The 17,501-nt window shown below is 44.8% G+C and overlaps 1 long non-coding RNA gene across 2 annotated transcripts; it reads right to left on the bottom strand.

Annotated features, from left to right (window-relative positions):
* Positions 1-963: 963 nt before the first annotated feature.
* Positions 964-16,817, bottom strand: LOC308473299. Of its 2 annotated transcripts, none has more exons than XR_013984016.1 (4): positions 16,698-16,817; positions 10,853-11,263; positions 5,173-5,294; positions 964-1,547 (listed from the first exon to the last, which is right to left on the bottom strand). It is a non-coding gene; the product is annotated as an uncharacterized lncRNA (long non-coding RNA). The 2 variants fall into 2 exon arrangements; XR_013984017.1 differs by lacking the exon at positions 964-1,547 and adding an exon at positions 4,254-4,322.
* Positions 16,818-17,501: the final 684 nt, after the last annotated feature.

Raw genomic sequence — 17,501 nt, 5'->3', positions numbered from 1 at the left:
CCCTTCACACAGATTCTAACTGGCCAAGAGGCTCAGTGGTTTAGGTCACAGTTCCATCTGTGATGTTTTAATACCTATATCAGTAGTCTGTGGGAAATCCGGACGTATGGCAGTCCATGTTGACAGTGCAGATTTTCCTGATTTCCCCCCTTAAAATAACAACAACTTTTTTTTGGGGGGGGGGGAAGCTCAGCAACTTTTCTTTCCAGACTCTCACTGTTTGAAATATGGAAACCTTAACCTACCCATCAATTTATATGAATGAGTTGGTGGTTTAGAAAGACTCAGTGCTTTTTTTTCTAGGGGTACACAGGGGTACGCATACCCCTAAACATTTTGTGAATCTAAGTTTGGCCTTGTTGTGGGGCAGTATTTCAGTATGAGTAGGAAAATAAGAGTACCTCGGAACAATTTTTTAGGGGGGGAAAGTAGATTGAGTATGGACTAAAACAAAGGACAGTGGCCAACCCTCCCCTCTGGGGGCAAGAAGCTGTGAACTCCTCTTTGTCCTCTGGAATGTATGCTTCAGGGGGAAAAGAGGTGTCAGGACACTCAGGTTACCACTTCAACCCCTCCCTAAACCCCTCCTTTTTGTGATGTATCAATGATGTAGTCTTAGGGGTGTAGCATGGGGATTAGGAGCTAATAAAAGTTGGGGTCTTCTTTTGTTCAGGGCTTCCATCTTGTTTCGTCTTGCTGTGAGTGGGAGTCCTGTCGTGACAGTTTCAAAAAAGACCAAGCCTACTGGCTGCTATTTTGCTCCAATATTCCTGGTTGATGTCCTTGCTTTTTGTTCAAGGGAGCCCTCGGATTTCTCCGTTAACAGTTCGCAAACCTTGGAGGTCCCCATTGAGCATGCTCCTTCCTCCCCCCCTTCTGTTTCTCAATAGCTGCACTCTGACCACAGAGCCATCAATCGAATCTCAGCTGTGAGGAGTTTGAGAACACTTTCCTAAAGTCCTGAAATCCAGCCCAGCCTTTTTGACTCTCCCTCAATTGATGGGACTGGAGTTTCCCAAGTGCGGGGGGCTGGGCAGGGGCTGGGCAGGGGGCAAGAAGGCATCTCAGACTGCTGCGCACAGACTTTGGTGATTATTATTAATAATAAAAACACCCAACAGAAAAACAAACTGCCGAGACATACTGTTCTGGGGAAAAGTATGCCGTGGCCCAAAGCTATCAGACAACTGATAAATGGCATATGGACATGGCTTTATAACATAACGAAATGAAGAAAAAAATTCAATACATTTTCCCTTCAGTTTAGACTGACACCTTATTTATCAAGTAACAAATCTGAATAATTTGAGGTTGTGTGCCACCCGATATTGTATTTCTTTTCTTGTTGCTGTTGGTTTTTTTGTCTGCCTGCAGATTTCTGTGCATTTAATTTCAGGCACAACTAAGCGAAGACCCAAGCTGCAAGTAAGCAAACTCTTTAGCATAGGCATTTTTCAAGGCTGACGCTTGCCCAGATGATGGCTGACATGGAGAGGAATGCATAATGTTTCTGTTCGTTCCGCAGAGCTACTGAGCTTGGCAATAGGCTGAAAATAAGGCCAAGCGAAAATCATTATATGCAGCTATGGCAGGAGCATTAGCCTTTTGCACTTGCAAACCTAATTAACAATTACCAAAAAAGCCAGTGTGGTATATCTATGGCTGGATGTTGCTATTCATAGAAGCATAGAATTGTAGAGTTGGAAAGAGCCACAAGGCTCATCCTGCAATATAAGAATCTTCCACCCAATGTGGGGTTTGAACCCACAGCCTGAGATTAAGAGTCTCATGCTCTAACCACTGAGCTATCCAGCCTGGATGGTGCCCAACCTGGAGCATAGAGCTCTGTTCACCCTTCACACCCCACCATGTAAAGACTCCACAGAAAGCCACTCAAGGCTTTGCAACAGCTAGGCAACCTTCTCATTCTGCCCTCCGCAAGCGCTCTGGCGCCTGGTGTTGGTGCATGCGCCTGGTTCGGGAACCATGGGAACACACTCTGCAGGTGGTCAACAGGTCTGCTCCAAGTTGGGCAAAGGCTACAACTCATAACCCCCCTTAACTAAACGGCCTCGGCCCAGTATACCTGAAGGAGCGTCTCCACCTCCAGTGTTCAGCCAGGACACTGAGGTCCAGCGCCAAGGGCCTTCTGGTGGTTCCCTCCCTGTGAGAAGCAAAGTTACAGGGAACCAGGCAGAGGGCCTTCTTAGTAGTGGCACCCGCCCTGTGGAACACCTCCCATCAGATGTCAAAGAAATAAACAACTATCTGACCTTTAGAAGACATCGGAAGGCAGCCCTGTTTAGGGAAGTTTTTAATGTATGGTGTTTTATCATGGTTTTAATACAGTGGTACCTCGGGTTAAGTACTTCATTCGTTCCGGAGGTCCGTTCTTAACCTGAAACTGTTCTTAACCTGAAGCACCACTTTAGCTAATGGGGCCTCCCGCTGCCGCCGCGCCACCGGAGCACGATTTCTGTTCTCATCCTGAAGCAAAGTTCTTAACCTGAGGTACTATTTCTGGTTTAGCAGAGTCTGTAACCTGAAGCTTAAGTAACCTGAAGCGTATGTAAGCCGAGGTACAACTGTATTCTGTTGGGAGCTGCCCAGAGTGGCTGAGGAAACCCAGCCAGATGGGTGGGGTATAAGTAATAAATTTACTACTACCACTACTAGATGTTTGGAAGCTGTGGCTGGATGGTTACGTGGAAGCCGGTTGAAGTTAAATCCTTCGAAGACAGAGGTCCTCTGGCTGGGACGGGACGATATGGGATTGGGGGGGCAACTCCCATCTCTTGCGGGGGTGCAATTAGTGCCAGCACCGTCCGTTAAGAGTTTGGGTGTAATCTTCGATACCTCCCTCTCTATGGAGGCGCAGATTACAGCTATAACAAAGGCGGCATTTTTTCATCTCCGCCAAGCTAAGCAGTTGGCCCCTTATCTCTCTCGCCCTGACCTAGCCACTGTGATCCACGCGACGGTCACCTCCAGACTGGATTATTGTAACTCGCTCTACATGGGGCTGCCCTTGAGACTGACCCAGAAACTCCAGCGGGTGCAGAATGCCGCGGCGAGACTCCTTATGGGGTCTTCGCTGCGAGATCACATTCATCCGGTACTATACCAGCTGCACTGGCTCCCGGTGGAGTACAGGATCAGGTTTAAGGTGCTGGTTTTAACCTTTAAAGCCCTATACGGCCTAGGACCCTCGTACCTACGGGACCGCCTCTCCTGGTATGCCCCAAAGAGGAACCTACGGTCTGCAAATAAAAACATCCTGAAGGTCCCAGGCCTCAGAGAGGTTAGGCTGGCCTCAACTAGAGCCAGGGCTTTCTCGGCTGCGGCTCCAATCTGGTGGAACGCTCTGTCACAAGAGACTAGGGCCCTGCGGGACCTGACATCTTTCCGCAAGGCCTGCAAGACAGAGTTGTTCCACCAGGCCTTTGGTCAGGGCCCAGCCTGACTCCCTCCTCTGGCAACCTGCACAGAAGTTTGCTTAACAGTTGCCATTAAATTGATTTTAATTAATTTTTATAATGAAATGTTTTAGAATGTTGGATTATTTGATTGTTTGATTATTTGTTTGTTGTTAGCCGCCCTGAGCCTGGCTTTGGCTGGGGAGGGCGGGATATAAATAAAATTTATTATTATTATTATTATTATTACTGAGAGTAAGCCCCAAATAATTCAGTAGGACTAACCTCTGAGCAGACGTGTTTAGGATTACACTGTTAGTTGGATACAATCCTAAATCTTTCTGGCTTCAACCCCATTCAGGTCTCCTATCACGTATATGCATGCAATATACATCCTGGCATCAAACTATCCTTTTTATATATTTTTTAAAAAACAATAACCAAACAAACTTGCCGCTTCTGTTTTTGTTGTTGTTTGCTCAGATAAGTAGTATTAGATTACCGCTTGTCTTTAATCTGTCACGCAGTGGGTGGGAACTATAAATAGCGCAGGCAAGAATGGGCCTGTTGTTTTGGCTATACATATGATTAGTGAACATCAAGCTAAATTCATTACAATAGGCTTAATTTAATCTGAACCGTCTAAATGTTCTGTGTGTGTGTGTGTGTGTATCACATTTATGAACAAATTGGGCTGACATATGCATCTAAAAAATGGATGAGAGAGAACTCGTAGGACCACGCCAAGAGAGTAAAAATCAGAATGCTAATCCATGCTGAGAGACAAAACCACACACACACACACATCCCACACAAAACTATAGGAAACCAGGGAAATTCTTCATATTGCTCATTGTTTGAGGCAGCAGTACAAAACATTAACTGATATCTGTTTGATGTTCCTTTCTGCAAAAAGAAGAAAATATCTACTTTTTTATAAAGGAAATCAGAACAACGCCTTGTCGCCCTCCCCCCCCCCTTGCCCTCTCCCCAAAACATTTTCCCTTATGAAGGAGGTTGGGAGACACGACTGCCCAGTATGTGCGACAGAGTGGTGCTGTTCATGTTTTGGTCTTGCTCATGAGTCTGTTCCTGAACAGGGCTGGGGAATATCACAGTGGAGAAAACAAGTCCTATATAAGCCCATATGAAACTGCCCTAGGGTACAATCAAATGAAAAGATTGATGGGATTGAGATACAGTGAAATCACGGAAGAGGAAAACGACGTTTCAGCTTAACAAAATCTCCCTTATTGGAAATCTTTCCTGCTGGCCCTTTGCGAACAACTGATACTTGATTATCTTCTGAGGTGGGGAGGGTTTTGTCCAGAACCCACGCAACCACCAAAGCTGCTTAAACTGAAAGTGGGTAATAGGAGGTGTAAAATCTGTCAAGATTATATATATATATATATATATATATATATATATATATATATGGCAAAATTCCCAGATTGGCAGGAGTCACTTGAGTGGCTTTCTTTTTCTTTTTGACATTTTCCCTTCCATTTTAAAGTTAACACTGATTCACAGTGAAATTCTCAAGTTATGGAAATCTTTAAGCAGTCCTAAGAAGCTGGAGGTGTCGGTGTAAACTCTTCCCCCATCCCTGTTAGTTAACCGGCTCATATAGTAGCATCTACGTTTCTGTCCTACATGATGCCCTGTCTACTGCTGGTTGGGAACAATGGAGGGTGAAGGAAGAGGGGAGGTGTGGGGTGCCATCTGATAAGTTAATGCCCGGTTGCTGCCTTACTATTACTGGTGCTGCTGCTACAATAGGGACGGGGAAACGGTCAGTTTTGCTTTTCCCAGGTTCTCATCCTTCCAGTCTTCAGTTCAGTTCTCTACATTTCCACATCATTTTCCCGAATTTATCTTTAAAAAGAAGAAGAAGGGGGAAAAAGTCCTTGTGAAAATCCATCAGCATTTGGGTCCAAATTCCAATATGCACATTTTTGCAAAGCAACTTCCCTTAATATGTTAGGAGTTCAGCCTACACTCGAGTAGGACCATGTCAGAGACACATGCCCAAATGGCATGTTCTCTTCCTCCTGGTCGATTGTCCGGGAGCTTCAAAAGCTTTCTTCTGCCCGAACATCACAGCGACTGATTCCAACTGACACTGGCACACTTAAGGATCCACTGAGTTTGCGCATCTCGCGTGACAGACCTCAGCAACTCCGCATTTTGGCTAATCTACTTTATTTACATATAAACACACACGGAGCACTGCAACATGGCTCCCTCGCTCTCTAGCATCAGACAGCAAAGAGAAAAAGAACAAGAGGACAATAGTCCCACTTCAGGAAACACAGTAACACAAACATCCTATCTCTGTCACATCCCACTCTGTGGAGTCAAAACATACACCGTCATGTGATAGACAAAAATCCCATGACTGCAATCATAGATCAGGAATTCTAACAATACACAGTAACGCATTTCCATATTTTATTTTCACTCCTAGAATCGTAGCGCTGAAGGGACCTGGAGGGTCATCTAATCCAACCCCCTGCAATGCAGGAATCCCAACACGTGGTTCCCCATCCAATCAAAAACCTTAGCAGACCCTGCTTAGCTTCTTAAATGTGCTTACTGCTGCGCCACTAGAGCTGGACATAATCTGAAAACAGAATCGCCGAAGAGTGCCACCTAGTCACTGTGATCAATGTCTAGTGTTCATTTCATCTTTTGTAATAGATAACAGGACACCACCAGGATAAAATAAACGACTGGCTTGATCTTTTCAGGGGCTCTGGGTAGGCTGTCCCCAGTGTCTGCTGCCCATGCCTACTATTGCTTGCCCCCTCTTCCTACACACGCTCATAGGAAGGCTTATGCAATGGCAGCAGGCTAAATGTATCTCCGAGGTCTAAGCCTTTCATTAAGAACAAAAAGATAATGAAGGAATTAAAAAAAGTATCAAATAGCCAGGATCCAAAGTTGCTATGGAAATTGGTGATTCGGCTTTTCAATTTTCAATTCTCAAGCAAGGGGGAAAGTGTGCAAAGATAATATCAATACACCCCCCACACCACAAGACCAAAGATGATAACCTATGAAGCTTATTTAAAATAGACATCCATCTTTGTTTGAGCTTTGATGCATTTTTCAGTTGCATTCTTCCTTCCTGGGGAATCTTTTAGGAGCTGCATTCCATTGGTACATGGGGCCAAACATTCATTTGTATTCATAATTTGCCCCAGCATGTGCATTTTGGTATGTATTATTTGGCTGCAAAACTGTGCTGCAAAATTCAGAGAAGAGCAAATTTCGAAGAACGGCTGTGTTTCGTTCTGCATATTGTTTCAGAAAGTGCAAAATAGGGAAATTTGAGAGCCAATGTGGTGTAGTGGTTAAGAGCAGTAGTCTTGTAATCTGGGGAACCGGGTTCGTGTCTCCGCTCCTCCACATGCAGCTGCTGGGTGACCTTGGACCAGTCACACTTCTTTGAAGTCTCTCAGCCTCACTCACCTCACAGAGTGTTTGTTGTGGGGGAGGAAGGGAAAAGAGAATATTAGCCGCTTTGAGACTCCTGAAGGGGAGTGAAAGGCGGGATATCAAATCCAAACTCTTAAATTTGCCTTAAAATGCAAATGGGATTGAATGGGTGGTGTTCAATGCTAGTCCTACTCAAAGTAGACCAACAGAAGTTAATGGGCATGACTAACTGGGCATTACTAGCAGGAACCACTACTGCATATTTCTTACTCTCATAGGAACCACATTGGTATTTTTATTTTGCAAAAATGAAAGAAGTCTGGCTCCGCTCTTAAGAGAACTGGAATAACTGCATGTTTACAATGCAAAATAAAATGAGCAAATAAATGAATAAGGGTAGAGGAAGCATCTGGAAAACTATATAAAAAAATTATTTAATCTGAAAATTTGCTTGTTGTGAATGATGAACAAGTTTTACCTTAGCCGTTTTGAAAAGGAGCCTTTTCAACTCGGCAGTAACATAACATTACATCCAGATTCCTCTAAGCCAAGAATTTCAATGAAGATCAATTAAGTCTCTCTCTAATTTAGCGGCCTTCTGCCAGGCTTTGGGCACGAAGAAGCTGGCAAAGAAAATGATATTCAATTGACTTTTGAGGATTAGATGCCAGCCAGTGCATATTAATCAGCTAATAGCATGCACCCAACAGGTACCATGGGATCTCATTAATAGTGGTACGTGATTAATGCAATGATGAAGGGAGCGACCCAAAAATTACAGTTGATGTGGGTCTGTGCGGACAAACAGTTCACAGGCAACCACACATATCTGTCACTTTTTTGGCTCCTCTATGCCATTTTTCTAATATCATTTTGAGACAGCAAAGTGAGAAAGGGAGGGAGACAGAGAAGTGCAGGATTATTAATCATAGAGAAACATTCTGTTACTCAGCAATAGATGGCTATCAAAATAAACAACACAATAGTTGAGTTGGAAGGGACCCTGAGGGTCATCTAGTCCAACCCTCTGCAATGCAGGAATCTCAATTAAAGCATCCATGACAGATGACCATCCAACCTCTGCTTAAAAACCTCCAAGCAAGGAGAGTCCACCGCCTCCTGAGGGAGTCCATTCCACTGTTGAACAGTTGTCAGAAAGTTCTTCCTGATGTTTAGCTTTTCCATGGACCGCCTGAATAGAGCTTCAGACCACCAGTGGTCTATAGACCACAGATGGAAAACTTCTCTGGTAGCTGTGAATGCCCCCTGCAGAACCATATTTTAGCCACTGGCTAAACAAAAGCCTTGAGAAAAGGTCATGTCCTTACTCTGCAAGGCCATAAAATAGCATTTTTGTTGCTGCGTGTTACACTGAAACCATTAATTTGGCCCCAAGTGTAGACAGGTTTGGCCACTACCAACCAGGGGACAATGTTCCTTCCATTCTCCTAAAGTCAATACCAGCTCATTGGCCAAACTTCTGAAATATCAAGTTGATCCCCACACACTTTTATAACTGCTTATATGCTGGAAACAGCAGGCCGAACGTCAGCCTTTTGTCCCTGTAGCCTGATATTCTGTTACTTTTTAAATATATTTTTAATGTGCTTGCTTCTTTTTATTTTATTTTCCATATGTTAAATGTTGAGGTGGCCGGATGTGTAGGAACTCGTTTTAAAATCTCAGCGCATCCGGAATATGACTCGTGCACTCCTATATGTAATTGCCCATGTGGAAGTTCATTTAGCAAACATTTCCAAGGTGGTTAAGTGCTTGTTAAATAAATCTTTATACGACTGCTCAGATTGCCTGTAGGCTTGCAAAGGATCCCACTGCTCTCAGAGCCATCTGTTAGAACCTGGGCCGCACTGACTCATGATGAGAAACATGAGGAACAGCTCATTCGCAAGCATACTAATTCAAATTGGCTGGAGTTGTCCGTAAGCCAGTGAAAGAATCATATTCAGAGATGACATCAACTGCAGCAGGAAGTCTACTGACCCCAGATCTGTGGCTGGTGTGTAATTCAGTAACTCTGCTTAAAACTAAGGCTGTGGACACAAGTTTTATTCTATAATCAATGGAGTCTGAGTACTTCTTTTTCCTATGTAGTCCACACACACAGAGGCTAGATCTATTGCATGTTTTTTTTTGGCTGCTTGAGAAACTGGTTTCATCTGGAAATAAAAGCTTGTAGATTGATTCTGTGTTACCCTGCAGTGTGACCATCTGAAAACATATGTAGGTAGTCTCAGCAATGGAGGAGAGGTATCTGCATACCTGCCTAATGACATTAGTGGATGGGCACATAAGGTAAAGGTAAAGGGACCCCTGACCGTTAGGTCCAGTCGTGGCCGATTCTGGGGTTGCGGTGCTCATCTTGCTTTATTGGCTGAGGGAGCTGGCGTACAGCTTCCGGGTCATGTGGCCAGCATGACTAAGCCGCTTCTGGCGAACCAGAGCAGCACACGGAAACGCCGTTTACCTTCCCGCCGGAGCGGTACCTATTTATCTGCTTGCACTTTGATGTGCTTTTGAACTGCTAGGTTGGCAGGAGCAGGGACAGAGCAACGGGAGCTCACCCCATTGCAGGCATTTGAACCACCGACCTTCTGATTGGCAAGTCCTAGGCTCTGTGATTTAACCCACAGCGCCACCATACTGAGATCATAATTACCACTTCCTTCTTCCTTCACCTGGGCATGTGTAGAGAAGAAAAGTAATGGATAACGTAATCAAGAGCAGGGTTTTTAAGTGTGCATCAAATAACTATACCCACCTTGTGGGTCACAGAATCTAGACTAAATCTATTCATCATCATAATCATCATCATCTGTGATCCACTCAAATACTGTAATCTATTGTTTTACTTAGGGTTGCCAGATTCCTCAAAGTGAAAATCAAGATAAAATGGTTGAGCTTTTCCTGGTTTTCCCAGACATTTTGCCGATTCAGTGAAAACCCTGCCCCACCCCCCGATGCCATTTTGCTGCCCAATTCCTGGATGTGTCTGGGGAAACCCAGGCATATGGCAGCCCTAACTGACACACACAGCTAGATCGGTCTGAAATTCATTGGCCATTCAGAAGATTTAAGGAAGATCGTCTTAACAATCGACTCCCATGGAAACACATCGTTTACCTAACAAAAGGTGGAGCAAGCTTGTTATAATAATAATAATAATAATTTATTATTTATAGCCCGCCCATCTGGCTGTGTTTCCCTAGCCACTCTGCTCTGGAGGGTAGGACTCAAACCAATGGCTTCAAGTTACAAGAAAGGAGATTCTGAGTAAACACCAGGAAGAACTTTCTGACAGCAAGAGCTGTTCAACAGTGGAACGGTCAGTGACGTGCAGTGAATTTTTTCGTAGGAGAACAGTTAGGGCCAGAGGTGCCAGCTTGCAAGAGTGATTGGGAGCGGCAGTGATGTTGTTCCTGCGAGCATCATGCCTCCCTCCTTCTGCTGGGCAGAAGCTTCCCGGAAGGATGTGCCAGGGGAACGTTTAGGGGGCTGCCCTAGTCCCCCTAGTCCACTGACCCCATACCACGGCTAGAGTGAGGCCATAGGCAGCCAAGCAACTGTGTGCAAAGTGTCAGCCTATGAAGCAGATCTGATACCCACTTAGACAATTATTCCCTTTCCCTCAAAAAAGGACAAAGAAAGGTATTTGCTTGAAGTGGAATGCTCTCCCCAGGGAAGTTCATCTGGCGCCTTCATTATACACCTTTAGGCACCAGGCAAAAACATTCCTTTTTAATCAGGCCTTTGGTTGATCTGATTACATCCTATGCCCTTATAAAATGTGGGGTTTTGGGGAGGGGGGAGTTTATTGGGTTATTGGTTTTATTTTGATTATGTATTTTGTGGTTTCATATTTTGATTTTATTCTGTGAACCACCCTGAGACCCCTGGGTATAGGGCAATATAATAATAATAATAATAATAATAATAATAATAATACGCGTAAGTGTAAATGTAGAAATACTTACTAGAATTGAAATAGAAATATAATCCATTTCACCACAGTGAGACAAGTGGCCAGGTGACCGATGTACCTTCTTGGTCCAGGTGATGGTCCAGGTGATGAGGCACTCCTAGGCCTCTCCTGCTCTCCCTTGCTATAGTTCTTTAGCTTTAAACATGGCAGCTCTTCAGTCAGATGGTGCCTTCCAATAGAGGTCTGGCCTCCAAAAAGTAGGGCACCAGGGAGTCCTGTGCTTCTCCATTTCCCCCCTCTCTACCTCTCTGGGAGGTTCAGAGAACAGCCTAGTAGAGCCAACAGGACGCCATTTCAAATATTCAGTATGCCTTCACTTCTGTCCTATGTGTAAACGGCAGACTCTGAACGCAGAAGAAAAGGACAGCAATATCGGAAGACCGAAAGCTCCGGGAACAATAACCTGCGGAGGAAGTAGAAAGTGGGGTCAAGGCACGCAGAGCAAGATCCAGAAGCCGCCCCTCTGGCTTTTTCTTTCATTCTCTGAGGCTCCAGAAACGTTGAGGAATCTTACAGTCCATTTAATTAGTTACCTGGGGAGCTCAGCATCTACGTGTAAGGCAAACTGTGTGGTGCGTGTTTAATTATGCCCCTTTCGTTCGACTGGTTCCAAAGAATAAAAGTGTCTGTGTAAGTTCTGTTGGGGGTCGCTGCCCACATTATGCCATGCATAATGTTCTTGTTATATCCTGTGGGTTTTTTAAAAAAGAAAGACTACGTCTGTTGCGTTCTACAAATCATGGGGTCTCGGCCCTTCCACAGTTCAGGGGCAAGCCCATGAATTACACAGTTTTCTTCTGCTTCTCTATAAGAATGTTATGAAGAGCCAAGAACTGCTTCTTCTGGAAGGACAAATGTATGGTGTGGGTGTGACTTGAGTTGGCAGTATATATATTTAAAATAATAAATAACATCGATAAAGCTCGGTCTGCCCTTATCCAGCCCCTCATCTGCCTATCTGGTAACCAGTCAGCTTCCCCCACCTTAGTCTCCTTGTTGTCCTTGTAAACCTCAGCAGGGAGGAAGAGGATGGGGACAAAGTAGAATTGGTTGGCTCCACCTGTCATTGGCTCTGGCGCCACCTGCAGTTGGCCTCCTTGCCTACCAGTCCCAACAGGCACCAGCCATCACTGGTTCACTGAGGAGATGATAAGTCTCTGCCTCAGTGGGTCCTCATTCAGATTGCAGATAGAAGTTAATGTGATTGAATGTGTCTCTATAAAAACAAAGAGAAAACCCATCTTTGAAGATGGCTATCATATCTCCTTCTCAGTCTTCTCTTTTCCAGGCTAAACAAACCCAACTCCCCCAACCGTTGCTCATGAGGATTGGTTTCCAGACCCTTGATCATCTTGGTTGCCCTCCTCTGCTCATGTTTCACCTTGTCAACATTCTTCTTAAATTTTGGTGCCCAAAACTGGACCCAGAACTTCAGGGGAGCTCTGACCACAGCAGAATAGACTGGTACTATTACTTCCTTAATCTGGGCACTATACTTCTGTTGATGCAGCCTAGAATAGCATACAGAGCTACGGTTTCCAGAATTCCCTGGAAAGAGGAATAGATTGGGAAACCAGTTCAGAAATAGCTGCTCTTGTAGGAGAATAGGGGTCTCCTAACAGCTCTTGCCACCTTTAACAGCCTACAGCTCCCAGAATTCTTTGGGGGGAGCCATGATTGTTTAAGATGGTATCATAGTGCTTTAAATGTATGACATGAATATGGCCTTCATGAATCATGCTTGATTACTATCTTTTTTGTCAATTGGTATGTGTGGGTGTTCAGACACCCCTGTTCCAGTCCCTATTCCCATTCCCTCTTCTGAGGTCCCAAGGTGTGCACAAACACACTTTCTTCTCCCCATGCCAAAACTTTGGCCATTACTTGACTATTTAGCTGTCACGACTTATGGAGAATTTCAGAAAAATATCATTATTATTGTGCCCTTTATGTACGCTGATCTCCTGCTGCCTTTTAAAATTTCAAAATGATGCAGAGAATATGTAGCTCTGAGGAATTTCTGTGCATTTACTTCAGTTTTTTTAAAAAAAGAAATGGAAAAGATTGTATAGCTTTCTTTCTTTTCCTGGTGAGAATTGATTGCTCTGAGAATAGTTAATACCCCTGAGAGGTTTTTTTAAAGCTTTCATTTCAAATTGCTCCTAACGTTGCCTATTAAAAACACTTTTTAAAAACCCACCGAAACCTTCAGGCCTAGAGAACGGAAATCAATGGTATACCACAGATATTTTCAAGAAAAAGAAAGGTAGTTTTCCCACTTCATTTCCCCCTAGAACTGTAGCTTCACGTCAGGCTCTGAGTTCATATCAAACCGGGGGGGGGGGTACCAATTGCCTTGTAAACCTCTCCTCCCTCTGACAAAAATTAAGCAAGGCCTGTCCTGGATTTTGCCCAGCATTCGTTTGAATTTGACCTTCCATGATGGAGTTTTGTTTTCATTAGTGTTCTAGCGCAGTTATTTCAGTACCGAAGGAGCCTTATTAATCAATCCATTAATTAATTTCTTATGTTTATATGCCACATTTTCCCCCAAGGAGCTCAAGGTGGTTCTCCCGCCCCCATTTGATCCTGTGTGAGGCAAGGACTGGCCCAAGGTGAGCTTCAGGAACATGGGCGGGATCTGTGTGGCTGTCAACTTACAGATTTGAAAATAAGGGACCAGCAGCCTCGAAAATAAGGGATCAGCAGCCAAAATAAGGGATTTTCCAACACAGGTATGTTCAACTTCTGAGCCCCTCCAAGCCAAAGGCAGAAAGCCCAGCCAGCAGCCAAATGAAGCGTCAAGCGGTGGTTCCCACAGCGCAGCAACCCGGCAAAGGGGATGCAGCAAGGAAAACCACCGTCACCTCTCCGCTGGGAAGCACTGAGCAAAGGCGAGTCCCCAGGCAACGCGGCCAATTTGATCGGCACAAGGCATGCAAGCTCCACCCCCCCAGTCATTCTTAGACTTCTTATTGGGTGAGCAACGCAGCCAAGCAACACAGTTGGAGCCTCCCTCCTCCCTGGCTGGCAGGGAGGGAGGGAGAGGAGCTGCTTCCTATGAAACCCAGGAAATTTAAGGGACATCATCAATAAGGGACAGCAGCGGGACACAGCGCTGGGATAAGGGACTTTCCCGCCAAATAAGGGACGGTTGACAGCTATGCCTTTTCCCCTCCTGTGAAAACAATACACACTATGCAACACACTTTTGTTTTAAAGTTTAAAAATAACGCATGACTTTTACTTGGTGTTCTTGTCAGATTGAATGTACAAGACAGGCAGGAAATACTTATGTTACTAAAACATATTTACATGGTTTTGCATCCGAGACTGACTAATATTTGCAGAGCGGCTGAACAGTCGATAACTGAACTAACGGGGGGGGGGGGACCACCCTCAGGCATATGACATCACAGAATTCTATACTACAACATTAACATTTTGCATAGTATTTAGGAAGCACGATTCCCACAATCCGAACCTTGTTCTCCCAGGTCAGCACTCTAACCATTACTGTAATGTTTTACTGTTGCTATGGCCATTGGCTAATGTGAATAAAGTTTTTTTTCCCTCTCTCTCTCTCTCTCTCTCTCTTGCCATGCTTAAGGAGTGTTGCTGAATGGAATTGTATTACCTTTAAACCCCAAGATGAACTTTAAGGAGCCACTTCCTAGTCCTGAAATCCTGTGAATTACATTGCCACTCTAGGGAGACTTACCCAATAGGACCTATTTCTGAGTAAGCATGTCTCTTATTACACTGCACATCATATGATACATACGTTCAAACAGTCATTCTTTTCTCATCCCTGACCCTGGTCACCCACTGCCCTGTTTCTCCTTATTTGTGCAATTAAAGAATGTCATATTCACATTTTAGGGCAAGTTGTCAGGAGTTGGCATTATCCTGGGGATAAGCTCCCTCCCATCTAGAGAACCCAACTGGGATCTGGGAAGAGAATAACTGGCAGGTAATGGATGCCTCTCGCCTCTCTTGATGTATTTATTTATTTATAACCTTTACTCCACACTGGCCCAGTTCACTGGCCTTATCCACCCTGTTGGATGACTTCTGCTGAGAGAGGTACAAGGGGAACATAGGAGGTGGCCTTATCCTGAGTCAGACCATTGCTCCATGTAGCTCAGTACTGCCAATACTGATTGTCAGGGCTTCAGACAGGGATCTCTCCCAACCCTACCTGGAACTGCATTCCTAATCTGGAGTGCCACAGGTTTCCCCAGCCCTGTTTTAGGGGCAGGTGTGCGAGACCCTCCCCAAACTGCCCTGGCAGGCATTCCTCTCCATACCAATGGCGTCACCTGAAAGTCTGGCCATGTGGTTATTACCGAGCATTTAACCAAAATAAGCCCCCCCCCTTTTTTATTGATAAAACGCAGAGAGCCAAAGGCATCAACAAAAGCAGGCGATTTAGAAAAGAGATCAGTGAAAGGAAAATGTACTTCTAACTTGGCTAGTGCAGCTGCCTCGCTGATAGCTTCACAAGCCAAGATGTGCAACTTAATTACTGCCCTGAAAGACAGGATACTCAAGACAGGATCAGATTAATGGCACGCAGCATCTTCCCAAGATTAGGTGACTTCAGACTCCGGCCAAAGGAGAAAACAAAACGAAACCCTATTCCAGGCAGAATTTTTCCTTAGCATCTCTTTGCAACACCCCTAGACACCAAGCCCCCAGTGGCCAGACAGTCAGGCAGAGGGCTTTGAAGGGCTTCTTCCCAGTGGATATTATGCCCAGAGCCCCTGTCTCCTGCCTGCGATTCTAGGACTAGTAGTCTCAGTCCATGGAAGGGAAAATGATCCACAGGGACCTGAAGTTGCTCATGGTCACTGCCTGGGAAAGGGGGTAGCAAAGGAAGTGGAGGGAGATGGCCAGATGAGAAAAAGGGCTCCTTCAAGAGTTGTATATAAGAGAGACTCTCCTGCAAGGTTCCAGTTACAGATAGGTAGCCGTGTTGGTCTGCCATAATCAAAATAAAAAAATCCTTCCAGTAGCACCTTTAAGACCAACTAAGTTAGTTCTTGGTATGAGCTTTCGTGTGCAAGCACACTTCTTCAGATACAGGTATCTGAAGAAGTGTGCTTGCACACGAAAGCTCATACCAAGAACTAACTTAGTTGGTCTTAAAGGTGCTACTGGAAGGATTTTTTTATTTTGATCTCCTGCAAGGGGAGGTGGACATATAGGAAAATCACCCCCCAAACCAGTATTGTGATTTCCTCTCACCCCAGCAGGGGTGGGGACAGGATGAAAGAAAAGGGAGCGTTTTGGAGACTCTCTGCAGCTGCCACCTGGGCTCGCTCGTCAACGGTTCTGATAATCAAGATGTTTCTCTTCCTTAATTTATAACTAGTATCTTGTAAACTTTGGCTCGACCTTGCGTTTCGCACTGCCTAGTAAAGTGCTCAGCCCAGCCCAGCTTCATGCAGCCTCACAGTTTAGGGGAGTTAGAACAATAAAACAATGAGTTAAAACAATAAATTAAAACAACAAAACGAAGCACTAAAAGGAGTTAAGAAATAAAATGGAAGAGAGGATAAAAACAAATGCTAAGGGTTGGTTATAGAGCAAAAACTTGCCTTAGAGTTGGCCTTAGAGCTCAAAACTCTGCTTCAAGCATTCGGCAGCCATCTTCCCCTCCGGAAAAGGCACCTTCCTATTTTCCTAGCTGTGTTGGTCTGCGCTGCAATCGTAGTGCACTTGACAACTGTAACCTGTTACAAACCTGATATGTTTCCCCCCAAGAATTCTAGAAATCATGAAATTATGACCGTGGTCTTTCTCCTTCCACATTAACAGGGAAACTCACTCACCTTGCCTTGGCCTGGCCTGGGAGTGAGTTGTGGCAGTAGCAACAAAGCAAAGGCCACATTATTGGTGGCCTGCTCTGCAGGGCTGGCGCTAGGGCAAGCAGGGATGACCCATCTCCACAGACGAGGCCTAGCAGAGAGCATTGTGATGAGAGCCTCTCAACCCTCTGATGTCATGAATATCTTTATGTCAAATGCCTTTATGACAAGAGTTATAAAAAAACCCCACCCCACACTAGGTTCTTTCTTGGCCCCTTTACACCTGAGGTGCTCCTGGCCACTTCTGTTTTCACTCACTTATGAGGAAGAGGTAGTTCTGAGCGCTTATTGCTAAGTGCCAGTAAGAGATCTCTGAGTCACAACATTTCCCCGTCTACCGTATTCTAAGCCATGTTCCATAAAGTGTACCATGTGGCTATTGGCCATTATAATCTCTTACTGCCAGCAAATCACAGATGGCCCGTTGTACTTGCTATTAAAAGTAACCATCCACGAACGAGGCCAGAGTGGCATGAACGTTTTATTGGGAGAGCTAAAAAATAATTGCATATTTCATGTAAGCAGGCATTTGGACTGCCCTTCAGAAGACTCCCTTAGTTTGAAAGAGGAACAGGGGGTGGGGAAGAGGGCAGTGGTGCTTTCCTTTTCGTGCCTTGTTCCTTCCATCCTTTCCCAATGGAAGTGGCCCTGCCACTTGAAGAAGGGTCGTAGCTCAGTGGTAGAACATCTGCTTTGCATGCAGAAGGTCCCAGGTTCAATCCTTAGCATCTCCAGGTATGGCTGGGAGAGAACCCTGCCTAAAATCCT

The sequence above is a fragment of the Podarcis pityusensis genome (genome assembly GCF_964106645.2).
Source record: "Podarcis pityusensis genome assembly, chromosome: 3".
Classification (NCBI taxonomy): domain Eukaryota; kingdom Metazoa; phylum Chordata; class Lepidosauria; order Squamata; family Lacertidae; genus Podarcis; species Podarcis pityusensis.
The sequence above is the reverse complement of the archived record's forward strand: the minus strand, read 5'-3'. Positions and strand labels throughout refer to the sequence as shown.